We start from the raw sequence: 12751 nt of genomic DNA on the forward strand, positions 1-12751 counted from the left end.
CAGGAAAATAATGGCAGTTTTTTTTTTCACAATTTACAAGAATAAGTAGTGCAGAAGACCTCTTTACTCTGTGGTGTTTGTCTCCTCATTTAGTAGGTAACTCATCAATCCCCTGTTCTTTAACATTACTACAGAGGAGCCTTTCCAACAAGGCTTTAAAGCCTGACCAGTACATTATCCAGACTTTATGCTTGCACGCTTCCCTGCAAAAAAAGGGACCTGGCACAGTGACAGTAATGGGGACTGTCACACCTCTTTATCATTCACACTGAATATTTCACAGCTAATTTGGGCCCTTCTTTTCTCACGACTTCCAGTTGTGGATCCATGCTTTTCTCTTTTCTATCTATATTTTCATGCCCACTCAAAGTGCTCTGCCTTTATGAAGCCACGATGGATGAAAGATGACCGCAGGGTGTAAGGAGAATGTCAGGCTGTCCCAAAGTGGATAACAAATGCCTGAAAAATAGCAATATGCTGGTTTAAGAGAATGACACAGTATTTGAACAAAACAAGAGATGAGAGCAGGAAATGTTGGTTATTACTCATACAGTGGCACTCACTGTTGTCAAGATCTGTTGTGGTCTTTGGTTTTATATTAAGGTGCTTAATATGTTGTTTATGAGCTGCAGCGAGGCATGTTTATGACACACAGATAAGTACTGGACTATACCCATGCATACATATCTCATTTCGTTTATGATTTCTGCACAGGAAACTGCATAGAGGAATTTTTGGCACCCTCCTCCAAAAAAGCTTTTAGCCATCCCCAAAGGAAGTTTCACCCAGCGCTTTCCAGTAATACAATAAAATAATTTTTTTTTTAAACCGCATTCGTGAATTAGGATTTCATCTGCTGCAGCTTAATTGTATAATGTGTCCGAAATAAAAACAAAATACCCAAATTTCCCTCTAATAAGCTAACAGACATGTTGCCTTTACTGTGCTATTCAGTCAACCTCTGAAGGCCCATTCTGATTCAGAATATCCCTGACAGGGTTCTCTAGGGTCCTACATTACACCTATAACTTGCATATCCTTTATGTATTTAATCAATATTGTAGTCCACGTCCCCACCTTAACCCTCCATGCACACATACATGATTGTAAAGGGTGTGGAAAAGCTTCACACAAACAGGAAAGGAGGGGAAAACCCAGTTAATTTAGGTTTTGCGTGAAGATCTTGTAAGGGTGAAGATTTTTTTATTTTTCTTCTCATTCATTTTTAAGCTCATTGCTAGTTTTCCTGAGATCAACTACAGCTAAGTGTTTTTGCAAAATAAGCCAGTCAGGCCATTCCTGGCTATGTCAGGCTGCATCAACACCAGTGTAAACACTTGATTCACTGGTGTCCCTGTGAGGCTTCTCTCCTAATGAAAACCAAGTGCCTCCAGCAGAGTCCTGGTGGATATGTTGTCTCTTTGTTTTCCCCATCAGTTTTTGCGAGAGTTTCTGTTACGTCACCTCTTCTTGTGCTAGAAAACTGCCTGCCTTCTCGTCTTCACTCTAGACTTATTAATTTAATCTGATGTAACAGGTCTAATGCTGGTGTTTGGTTTTTCACAGCGAGTTAAAGAGTCAAAAGGCTTTTAGATAAAGCAACGGAGAACATTTGGCAGTATTTATGGAAGTGCAGATGACAAAAAGCATTAATTATCGACCGCATCAATGCATCTTTTTGCAAGGGTGTAGATATATTGTTACTCGTTTATGCTTTCTGATTTGGACTTCTGTACAACAATCAAATTACCCCTTTGAGCCATCACTTGGTGAACATTGGGAAGGTAAAAGTCCCTTTTAACAGGAAGAACCCTCTAGCAAAACCAGGCTCAAGAAGGGACAGCCATCTCCCGTGACTGGTAGGGGGTGAGGGGAGGAAGACCGGACAAATGTTACAGCTTAAGGGAGAGGAGGAGGATGAGAACGTGCAGTTGACATTTACAGTAATACATTTTATTTTTGGAGTTTACAGTAGGAATGCAAACAGTGTAACGGTAACCAAAGCAGCTGACAGTAACACACTGCAACGTTTATGTTCTGTACAGAGCAGTGCTGTACAGTTTGTTACCATTAGGGATTATAGTAGGCACACTGCAAAATACCTGTTTACCGACAAGTCTAGCTGCCAAATCCATCCATCCATTCATCTTCACCCTGGACAAGTTACCAGTCTGTCGCTGGGCTAAAGCTTGAGTTAAACTTCTGTGGGAAAGCTGCGTCCTAACTGACAATGTGACTGGAAACTCAATATTGTAACCATCCACGCCATTCAAGTCATTGTGCTACGCATCAACCCAACGTGTAATTACATTTATTGGGACATGCATGTCAGGTTACGTAGAAGTTAAAAGACTCAAGGTTAAAACTGGGATCCGGTTATGACGTAAGTTATGGCATCAATGGGATGCAGAAGTATAATTAACGTGTAACACAAAGAAACCATTCACATGCACATTCACACCTAAAGGCAATTCACCAGTTAACTGTATGTCTTTTTACTGGTATTTAATTGTAATGCTTTTAAACAGAGTTACAAAGATCAAGGCACTGTTATTGATAAGTAGACAGTAAAGTCATAGAGTTAATGTCCTTGGAAGTTGGAAGTTGATGATGAAATATACAAGCATCTTTGAGGTTTTTTTAGACTGTCTTGATTAATTTTCATTTTTTGAAATTCTTGTAAGTTTGGCTTTTCATAAATAACTTGTTCATGTGCATGAGTCAGAAGCCAGTAGCTGTGGCTGAGCTGTGATAAACACCTTGTATAAAAGGAAGACTGAGTGGAAGTTTTTTGGATTTACGGCGCGTGAAATTTTACGTTTAAACAAGACACTTCTGCCGAGTTCCTCAAATCACCTAAACTGAGAAATTAAATGAGGGCAACAGAACAGTTTTAGTTGAGCTATAAATATTCAGCTCAAAATGATAATGCCATAGGCCCTTGAAATTGAGTTTCATTTTCTCATGTGTGTCAAGAGTCCATTTCAGCATTAAAGGGTACTTATTTTCCTGTTAGGCTACATCATGCTACAAGGCAGGATTTTAATAGTGAATACTTTTCTTTGAAATGAGCTGAAACTTGCAGTAGTTCACAACAGGCTGGAAATGTGTTCCAGTGACCGCTGTGTATTTGCCTGACATGGCATTGGAAGTGCACGAATGATCCAGCACAATTAACATTTTCAAATCTGCTATTTTAAGTCCCTGTTATCTCCGCTATATATGTAATACTTTGCATGTGCCTGAATTTTAGGTTTTATCTTCTTCACTGTGAATCGTTGCCGGTCCAAATAACTCATAAATAAAAGGGAAACATTCACACATAAATGAGCTAGTATTGATTATCTGACAGGTGTTGTTTGTCGGCGTCCCCTTCCGAACAGACGTGTATGCTTTCCAAAATCTGCAAGCCGCACCCGTGATCAGACAGCTGTTCAGTGGAAGTACGTGGAAGAACGTCTATTTGATGTTCCCCAAGAAATGCAACAGTGCTATGGCTGCAGTAGAGTGTTGCATGGGGAGAATTGATGAAGTCACTATATGATCGCATACGATGAAAAACACATTCGTATATAGTATGTGGCAGCATGCCACAGACAGGTTGGCAGACCACATATGTTGCCAGCCGAACACACAAACACATAAAAGCATCATCATGTATACACAAACACACGCATGCAATCTGCGGCGCACATACTATCACATCAAGTGGAAGAAGAGAAAATGGAGTGGGAAGAGGTGAAAGGGATTGAGTGGGCGGCGGTGGGAGAAAAAGATGGAGAAAGAGGCAGAGGGAGAGTAGGAGTGAGCGGCACATGGCTTTCAGTCTAAAAAAAGATGAGCAACGCGAAACCAAAACCAGAATCTGGATTAGCTTGATAAGGAAGAGGAGGGGTTGTGAAGGGGAGGGCCGGAGGAGAAAATGTAGATGCGTGTGCATCTGCACCGAAAATGGTGCTCATAAATGTCCTCTAAAATATGAATACTGAATGAGTGTGTGGGTAGGAGAGAGCATGAAGATGGGGAGATGAGAAAGAGAGAGGGTGAGATTCTTTAGGATGGACAGAGTGGTGCTGTCGTGTGACAGAACGGGGAGAGACGGGATCATTAGAGACAGCAGAGCCAGGGATGTGACAAACGCTGGAGAGAATCTTGATCTGAGCAGAGTGTAACACTGACCCAGGCAGAAAAAGAGAGAGACTGGAGCAGATGGATGTATGACAGCGAGCAAAGGAGACGGAGAGATTTGGTTATGTGCCGCAGTCACATAGTCATGCCAACCCAGCATAACCTCAGCATTTTCTGTAGACATTCTTAGTAGCCTGTCTCTGCAGAACTGTGCCCAACACCTCACTACATGCCAAACTCTCTTCAGCCTGCCATGTCTGTCTCAAGTCAAGTAAATATATATATTTTTTCTCCTTTCTATCTCATTCCCATTGATTTTGAAGACATAACGAGCTACCTGCTGCATGCCTCTATGCCCAACTGTGTGCTCGCAGAGCCTGTCTTTAATTATAGATCACCCTTTAATGGTGCACTAGTTAAATAACCCTTTCACACATAACCCCAGAAATATCACACAACATTAACGTGAGTCAGTCCAGTCTAGAAAGCAATTCCACTAGATAATGTCTTATGGAAGAAATTCCGTCATTTATAATTGGCACACAAATGTCACAGAAATTATACCTGTACATTTTGTGTGTACAGTCACAATTTCAGACACACTTTTGTGAATGTACAACATTTATATTCTTATCTACTTCAAAGATATAAATTTTTAATTCAGAAACCGAAGGGGCCACATGAATATTTACATCCTATGGATGAGGAGTTGCTGCAGAAACTGTGTGCGTGCTACAGAGAATTTCAGGTACCTAGAGGATGCAGACCTCAGGTGAAAGCAGGAATCTCCTTTTTTTTTTTTTTTTTTTTTTTTTGGGATACACATTAGATCCTCTCCTCTCTCCCACGTCCCACCAAAAGCTAACAGGTAAACTTTTCAAGCAACCCCAGTCGCATAACCCAATTCTGTTCAAAAGATGTCATGTGAATATATGAAAAGTGGACTAATTACTGAATATAGTGCATAGCTGTTAGTTTAGTAGCAGGCTAAACTTGGATTAAAATTAGATACTATGTTTATCGCTCAAAAGTGTGTATTTACTGTCTGTTGCCGTTTTGGATGGACACCCAAAAAAAGAAACATGTTCCAGACTGGCATCAAGTAGTGTCACCCACTTGACAACATGTTCCATCTTTGTCTGATGTTATGATGTAAAATACATAGATTACTACACCTGCAGAGCTTCCCAATTTCCCGTCATTCTTAGCGTTAGACTTAAGAAAGGTGTAAACCCGTAAAAACCTGTAAAAGCTCACTTGCTTGTTGTAATTTCATAGGTTTACCCAAAATCTGCTTTTGCTCTGTTGGTTCAAATGTTACCTGTTACTAAGGGTCTACTGGTGTTCACACCACAAAGTATCACAGTGTCTGTGAATAGGTAAACCTTTAAGCAGAAGCATAACCTATTCCTGTTCTGTCCATGACTGGCTCAGTATGCTCAGTATGGTGTATTTAAACACTAATTGGAGGACATAATTATGAAAAAGATTTCGCCGTCATTTTTATGCATTGAAAACATGCACTGCTATAACTATGGAAAAAAAAAAAAGAAAAGTCAAGCTGCATAAAAACAGCAAAAATATATATATATTTTTTTTTTTACAGTGACCTTTTAAGCACACAGTGTATGATTGCAGAATATGTCAGTGTCAGTTTTCAAGTTTTTCATATTTATTAGGGGTGGGAGAAAAAATCAATACAGCATAGTTTCACAATCCATGCAAGGACACCAAATATCAATTTCTTATTAAATAAAGTAACAAAGTAGGGCTCGTTTCACCTGATAGGAAGTAATCTTTCTGCAAGCAATCACATCTGACTTGAAATCACAGCAATCACTCTCAGAGAGATTGTCAGAGGTTTGCAAACAGATGCAGACAGATTGCCAACACATGACCCCATTGAGTCACAGACTGACTGCAGACGGACTCTGTCTTATGTCAACATTTATGGCAGGTTTTGGTGGCAGTGTCGGTATGTTTGACAGTCTCATTTAGTGGCACAAAGTAACTGCAGTGAGATAAAATTATCCCATTGGTTGAAACAGTTTAACTTTGAGGATGTAATTTGCTGTTGAAAAGACATAACAAATTACAATATATCTTATTGCAGTACTCCAGATATGTTAAAAATTGCATTAATATCGTAATGTAGGGTACCTGGTGATTCCCACTTTTAATATTTATTATTGTAAAAAAGAGTGAGTGGTGTTAGAAATGTTTGGTTCAGAGCAGGGAATTGTATTCCTGATCATAATGGATTAATATTTCTCAGCTGTTTGTTTTCAGACCACTCAGTAAGTTGTGCTCTCATCCCTCTGTGTGAGGAGACGCTTGCCTGACGAACTCAATGTTCTTGAGCTTGGTTAGAGTGTTGATAGATGGGGAGGTTGCGCAGGGAGAGGGTGTGATAGAAAATAAAGGGCCTCTAACCAGCGGGCTGTGGGCCACAACTTGGCTTGATGCTGCTGCAGCAGCAGGCTCACTTTGAGGAAGAGGATATTAAAACACCTGCTGATAGTCATACCAACCAGCAACTTGCTCTCTGTAAAACAAAGAACGGGCAGCAGTGCTGAATGTTGTGGTTCCTGTATGTGCAGATTTTAGATTCAGGTCCAGTATTCGTGACTCACCCAGTGGTGTAGTGTATTGATACGTCAGCAGTGCTCTGTGTAATTATTTCAGCAGTAAGACCTGGTGAGTTGTAACGTTTCCCTTTTTGTTAGCAACAGCTCATTTATGTGTAGAGATGGGGAAATGACTGCAGTTTTTCAAAACATGTACAGGCAATGTCCAAGTCGAGAATAGGGATTTCATTAGGGCTTTGCTTGTGAATAAGATGCATCGTGCAGTTCACACAGAATCAGTTTGTGTAAAACATTTCAGAGGCAGTGCTGTGCCCGTTTAACTCGTTTGTCCCAGTCAAAGACAAAGGCATAGTGACGAAAAGGGAACCCTGTCATTGTTGCTACATCATTGTCACTGCATCGCATGGGTGTGGGCCTAGGCGCGGGGAGCACAAAAGCATTGCTCACGTGCATCGATACATTGTCGTCTCCTCTGAACGCACGCGGCTTGGATGCAGATGGAATCTGTAGCTCTGGATGAGAGTCGAGAGTTTGTGTGACTCATGCTTCATGCAGAATGCATCAATCATAGCAGAGTCAAGAACCGCAGTTCACGCTGGAGCTGTCTGCATAGTAGAGTTTCTTTTTAGGTCAGGTTTTAGACATTTAGATGCTCTTTTGATCTCAGGTTACGAACACGGCAGGGAGTGTGGCAGCTTCAGGTGCTGCAGCGAAATGCGTTTTATTGCATGAGAAGGTTTAAAGAATGCTTGAAAATCCAAGCAAAAATGTCAGTTCATTAAGAACTATTAACATCAGCATCAACATTAGATGGGCTTGGCTTTTATCTAGGCTAGGCATCATGGTCAATATCATGTATTATGGAGCAAAAGATATGCAGATTCGATCAATATGCACAGCAATGGAGAAATTGACAATTTGGATTTGAAAATGTATAGTTTTATTTTGAGGAAAAATAAAAAGTCACGTAGTTTGTGAAGATTTGCTCTGCTTAGTGCATCAGTGTACCTTCAAAGTTTAAAAAACAAAAGCAGAAACAGAAAAATCAAACAGTGGTTATGTTTCACTGATGGCTGATGTGAAATATGCTACCCCCAGTGCTCACAATATTGAACGCTATATGTACTGTATAAAAAGTGAAATCTAATTTGTGTAAGCCTAAGTGTTATGTAATTACATTTTAGGGAAGTCAAGGATTCCACGAAACAAGGGGAAACGAGCCATGCCTGAGACAGATCTACGAACCCGCATAAAAAAAAAAAAAGTTAATAAAAAGTCGTTTCTATATCAGGCGTGCAACAGTTGTTTAATTTTCACCTTGGTCTGAAACATTTTCTTTGTCTCTTTTGGTTATTTTATGGTTATTAAAAATAGTACTCGAAACAATATATGGACTTTGTGCCTTTGTAAGTAAAAATGTATCAAGTAGTAACATCCAGTAAGCTACATTTAAACTCTACATCGCTGCAGCTGTAGAAGTGCTATGCCGATGACAAGTCCCGATAATGATTTTTTTCACAACATAATTTGTGCTCCAGCAACACTGTTCAGGTGTAGCTTGGCTTGAAATAATGGCTTTTGAGGACAGTGAATTCCTGATGTGTGAAAGTAGGATTAGTCAGCTTAGTCTGTCAGAAAGTGTCTTTTTTTTTTTTGCTGTGTGCTGGTTGTGAAATGATCATTATGTTACCATAAATAACAACAATTTATGGGAGAACCAGGGAGGCTTTTTTTGTTTGTTTGTTTGTTTGTTTGTTTGGGGTTTTTGTATGTAACGTCCCTCACATGGAGTTGGTGTCCTATTTTTATTTTGGGGATGGGATTTTGCAGCCTTTCTATATCCTTTTTTTTAAATGTTTAGTTTTCAGGTTGCAAATATCCAGCTCTCTGGTTTAATCACAGATTCTAAACTAATTAAGGAGGTTAAGTTTACCAGGGGAGCACACTGAACATGCAACATGGTTTGAAATTGCTATGGAGATTGGATATTCCATTTAATGAAGATGCTTTATGAGAGTCAATGTGATTTAATCCCCTGAAGCCCAATTGCACATTACATCCTGAGCACATGAGCATAATTCCCTTGAATTTTTTTTTTTAAACAATCAGTTTTCAATTTTCTGTTAGACGATGACCCAGAACCTTGAAGTTGATCGAGGTCAACTTCAATTAATCTGTCGCTAACTAATTACACTCCTTACATATGTATTTTCCACTTTCATTGCTCAAATAGCCTGGTGTACCTGTGGAAGGAAGGAGGAATGTAATGAACATAATATCAGGATGACGTGTTTGCATTTGACTGCGGTGAAAAAATTGTCAAAGTGCATCAGCTAATGCCTATAGTTGAGGCCAAACAGCACCACTAATAGGCTAACGTCCTCTGTGTGATGGATGGGAAAGCCCTTGAGGATGCAGTTGCTTTTTGTGAGGATGTCGAGTTGAGATATGAGATTGATGGTCATAGATGTTCATGAAATTTGGCTTTCAGAGTTTTGTAGTTGGAGGTCAGCACTGATTAGTTATATGCTGAACTGATTGAAACAGTAATCAGCACGGTTTAGCTTAAGATGAGCACACTATCGTACTCTCGACTGTTTTGAAAAACCTCTTAAAATGCTTATAACCACAAACGGAAGTTCAAGTCTGGTCTTGAGCTTGTCACATTCCAGTCATTCCCTAATGGACTTAGAAAACACACTGGTGCAATCAATTGAAGTACTGACTGTCCTTAAAATGTGTCCGATCTTTTGTTGCCAAACAGAAGCCTTGAAAATGACGATACCATAGATTAAAGATGGGAACAACACAATCCAGCCTGGATGTGGTTGTGCTTATTATTACTAATGAGACTTCAGCCACAAAACAACAGTACTCACAGAAATGGACTGTTCCAGCTTCTCAGACCTGAAGATTTGCTGTTTTTCCTCAGTCTCATGTTAATGTAGATAGTAATCACTCAGGATGATTTAAAGGCACCTTGTGTGACTTATTGTGAAAAGTAATCAGCGGTGCTCCTACTCGTAAGTTTAAATCAAACAAGATCAGCATGAAAAGGAATAAGAAATTTAAAAAATGAGTACACGATTTCTAAAACACTTGAAACTTTCTGATATGCATGAACTCTCTGACTTTGACGTGCTAACAAGAATTAGATTGGACAGATACACACCACTCTCCCTAAATGCATCTATTCTGATAAGGTTAATTAAAGTTAGGAACGTGTGTGTGTGCGTGTGTGCGTGCGTGTGTGTGTGTGTGTGTGTGTGTGTCATCGTTTTTTAGCTTCAGTGATCTAATGCTCTTGGTGACACATAAAATAAACCTGTAGTATTTATTTAGATAATGACTTTTGACATTAAATGTCTTTTTTTTTTTTTTTTTGAGTCCTGTAAAACAATAGGAGCAGTAAAGTCAACAGTGGTTACGGTCGCTAGTAGCGCCCTCATGTATGCTTTCAGCAAAAATACATAAGTACATATGTCAAATGTACAAGTTTTAAAGACTATAAAATAAAAGTAACCAAAACCTTTAAACTTTTGGACCAGTAAAGGCTAAAACATCAGTTAAAGTAATAATCAGGCAACCTGCACAATCCTGCAGCTTTTAGATGCATCCCTGCTCCAACACAGCTGAATCAAATGGTTGGATGTATGTAAAGCTTACATGCATTCATACATGCCTTTTAATACTAAATAACTCTACAGCCCTCACATGCACACTCATATCACTGCTTGGCCTGCAGCAGCTGTGTCTCATGTTTAACTGCTTCATATTTTTCCCATCATATAGTTTAATCTTCCTTTGTAAACGGAGCCACCCTGCTGCCAGCACTTATTCATAATTGTGATTAGTCTGATGCTGGCAAAGCCTCCCCTTTCGTGTGAGCGTGGAGGGGAAATCCTGAGTTATCTTAGTGAGTTGATAACCAGCTTCGTGTGACCACTTACCCTGATTGCCAGTGTCGCGATAAATGAATCCAGATAAGGTAACAATACCTTGGGTATATTGGACTTGCTTCGTAGTAGATGATCCAGCTCCATCCATCCAGCAAGTTGGTCTTGATTTGGTAGCTGAATGAAGATAGCAGAATGTATACCAGTCGTTTGTAGAGCCTACGACTAAGCTATGCAAGTGGCCGCTGCTGTTGGTGGCATTTATGTTTGTGCTGGTGCATTACACATTAACAACCACAGCTTCGTGTCCTGGTGTTTTAAATCCGGATCTGGCCAATAGAAACAAATAAAATGTTGGAACGTTTTCCCCTCTTGGGTCCTCACTCTTTATTGTGGTCATTTAATTTTTTTCAGGGGCAAGCATATTTGTCCCTCTATTTTTTTCCACTTCTTGATACATTCTCTCACATCAGTTATGATAGTTTAAGCAATCTCCCTGAAGGAAATTGCTGGCATTTGTAAATCCTTATATTGATCATATGATTAGCCTTCGTTAACTGAGGCTATGGTTGTTATTCTCTCACTGATAAATTTAAGAAATGTTGTGAAATGTAGCTGAAAATGTACAGGAGGAATCAACAGGACTGAAGAGGCCAATGCAGGCTGAATCAGCCCAGTGTTTAGTTGCATTTCCTGGGAGGTTCAACTACGCGATGTAGATTTCCCACTGAAGCATAAATCAGGTTTAAGGCAGTTTGCATACGTCGTGTTCGGATATGTAATTTAGCAAATGCTCGGATGAAGGGAGTGTTTTTTTGTTTTGTTTTTTTGTTTTTTTTGCAAAAAACGATGACATTTGAGGAAACAAAATACAACAAAGCCCCCAAACACCAGACAAAAAAAGACCTCCATATATCTGACACTTTCACATGAACAAACTTCACAGAGGAGATTTGCACTACACAAAAGCAACTGTCGCTCTCTTACTCCATTCAATTTCTAACCATGCTGTAATGTTTTTTTGTTTTTTGTTTTTTTTTCCACTTTTGACGCCTCTGCTGGGAGTTTAGTCTTATCGTACCAGCAGGCCTGGAGGAGAGAGCTGATAAGTGTCCCTGTTGGTGTGGAAGATTTTTCTAGATTTCTTTTTTTTTTTTCTTTACTGGCCTGATTGTTTTGGCCTAAATGAGATTTTTGGGGGGGGGAGTTCAGATGTTTCCTTATTTCTGTCCCCTAATTTTTGTTCTCCCTCCCTTCTTCCACTGTCCTCTTTAATGCCGCTCCAACCCAGATAGAGTTTCACAACTAGAGCTAAGATGACTCCTGGGTCAATTTACATTTTCTTGCTTCCCCTCGCTCTCTTACACAAAGCTGAGGAGCCATTTCGTAGACTGAATAGCTATAAAAGCTGGAATCTGCGGATCAGCATTTGTGTTATGACTTTTAGAATAATGTGTTGCCTTTTCTTTTTTGTGCATTGCCTCCTTTTCTGTGAATATTTACTGCATTTATCCAAAACTGTGCATTCAGGCTATTACACCATTTGCTGTGAAAGACTGAGAGTAAACTTTTTCAGCCAAACACAACAGCAGCTGATTTCACTGTGCTGTCTGTCGTCTAACGTTAAGTGTGCCAATCAGTGAAACCACCTGCTGTAATGCTTTGATTGAAACCAAAACCTTCACACATTTTACTGCTCATGGTTTGACCCCTTTGCTTTGATGCATTGTCCTCTTTGTAATCCTGTGCCAGCACAGCTCAGGCTGTGTTGCTGTGAAAACATTTTTGTGTCACTGAAACACTGAAGGAATTAGTTGTTTCTGGGCATAAATTTCACTGTAATAATTTTGCCAACTTCACAAGAAATAACTGGGGTTTTGTTTTGTTTTTTTGGTGTGTTATTTATAAGGTTTTGAAGATGAACTTTAAATTAAAAACTTCTGAGCTCTTGCTATATCATTGAAACAGCCACAATCTGGTTATTGGTGGGGCTGGAAACACTGTTGTGAAGGGGTGGGCAGTCAGATGGCCTTACAGTGTGGCATGCAATCCACTATTGGTTAAATTCTGTGGATGATATTAATTATACTCACCAGTCACTTCATTAGAATAGAATAGAATAGAATAGAATAGCCTTTA

The 12751-nt window shown here is 39.6% G+C and overlaps 1 protein-coding gene across 2 annotated transcripts in view; it reads left to right on the forward strand.

Annotated features, from left to right (window-relative positions):
* Window positions 1-12751, forward strand: part of dagla (diacylglycerol lipase, alpha) — a 41195-nt gene that overhangs the window by 1598 nt on the left and 26846 nt on the right. The gene's annotated exons all lie outside the window — the stretch shown is intronic.

The sequence above is a fragment of the Rhamphochromis sp. 'chilingali' genome, assembly GCF_963969265.1.
Source record: "Rhamphochromis sp. 'chilingali' genome assembly, chromosome: 6".
NCBI classification, from domain to species: Eukaryota; Metazoa; Chordata; class Actinopteri; order Cichliformes; family Cichlidae; genus Rhamphochromis; species Rhamphochromis sp. 'chilingali'.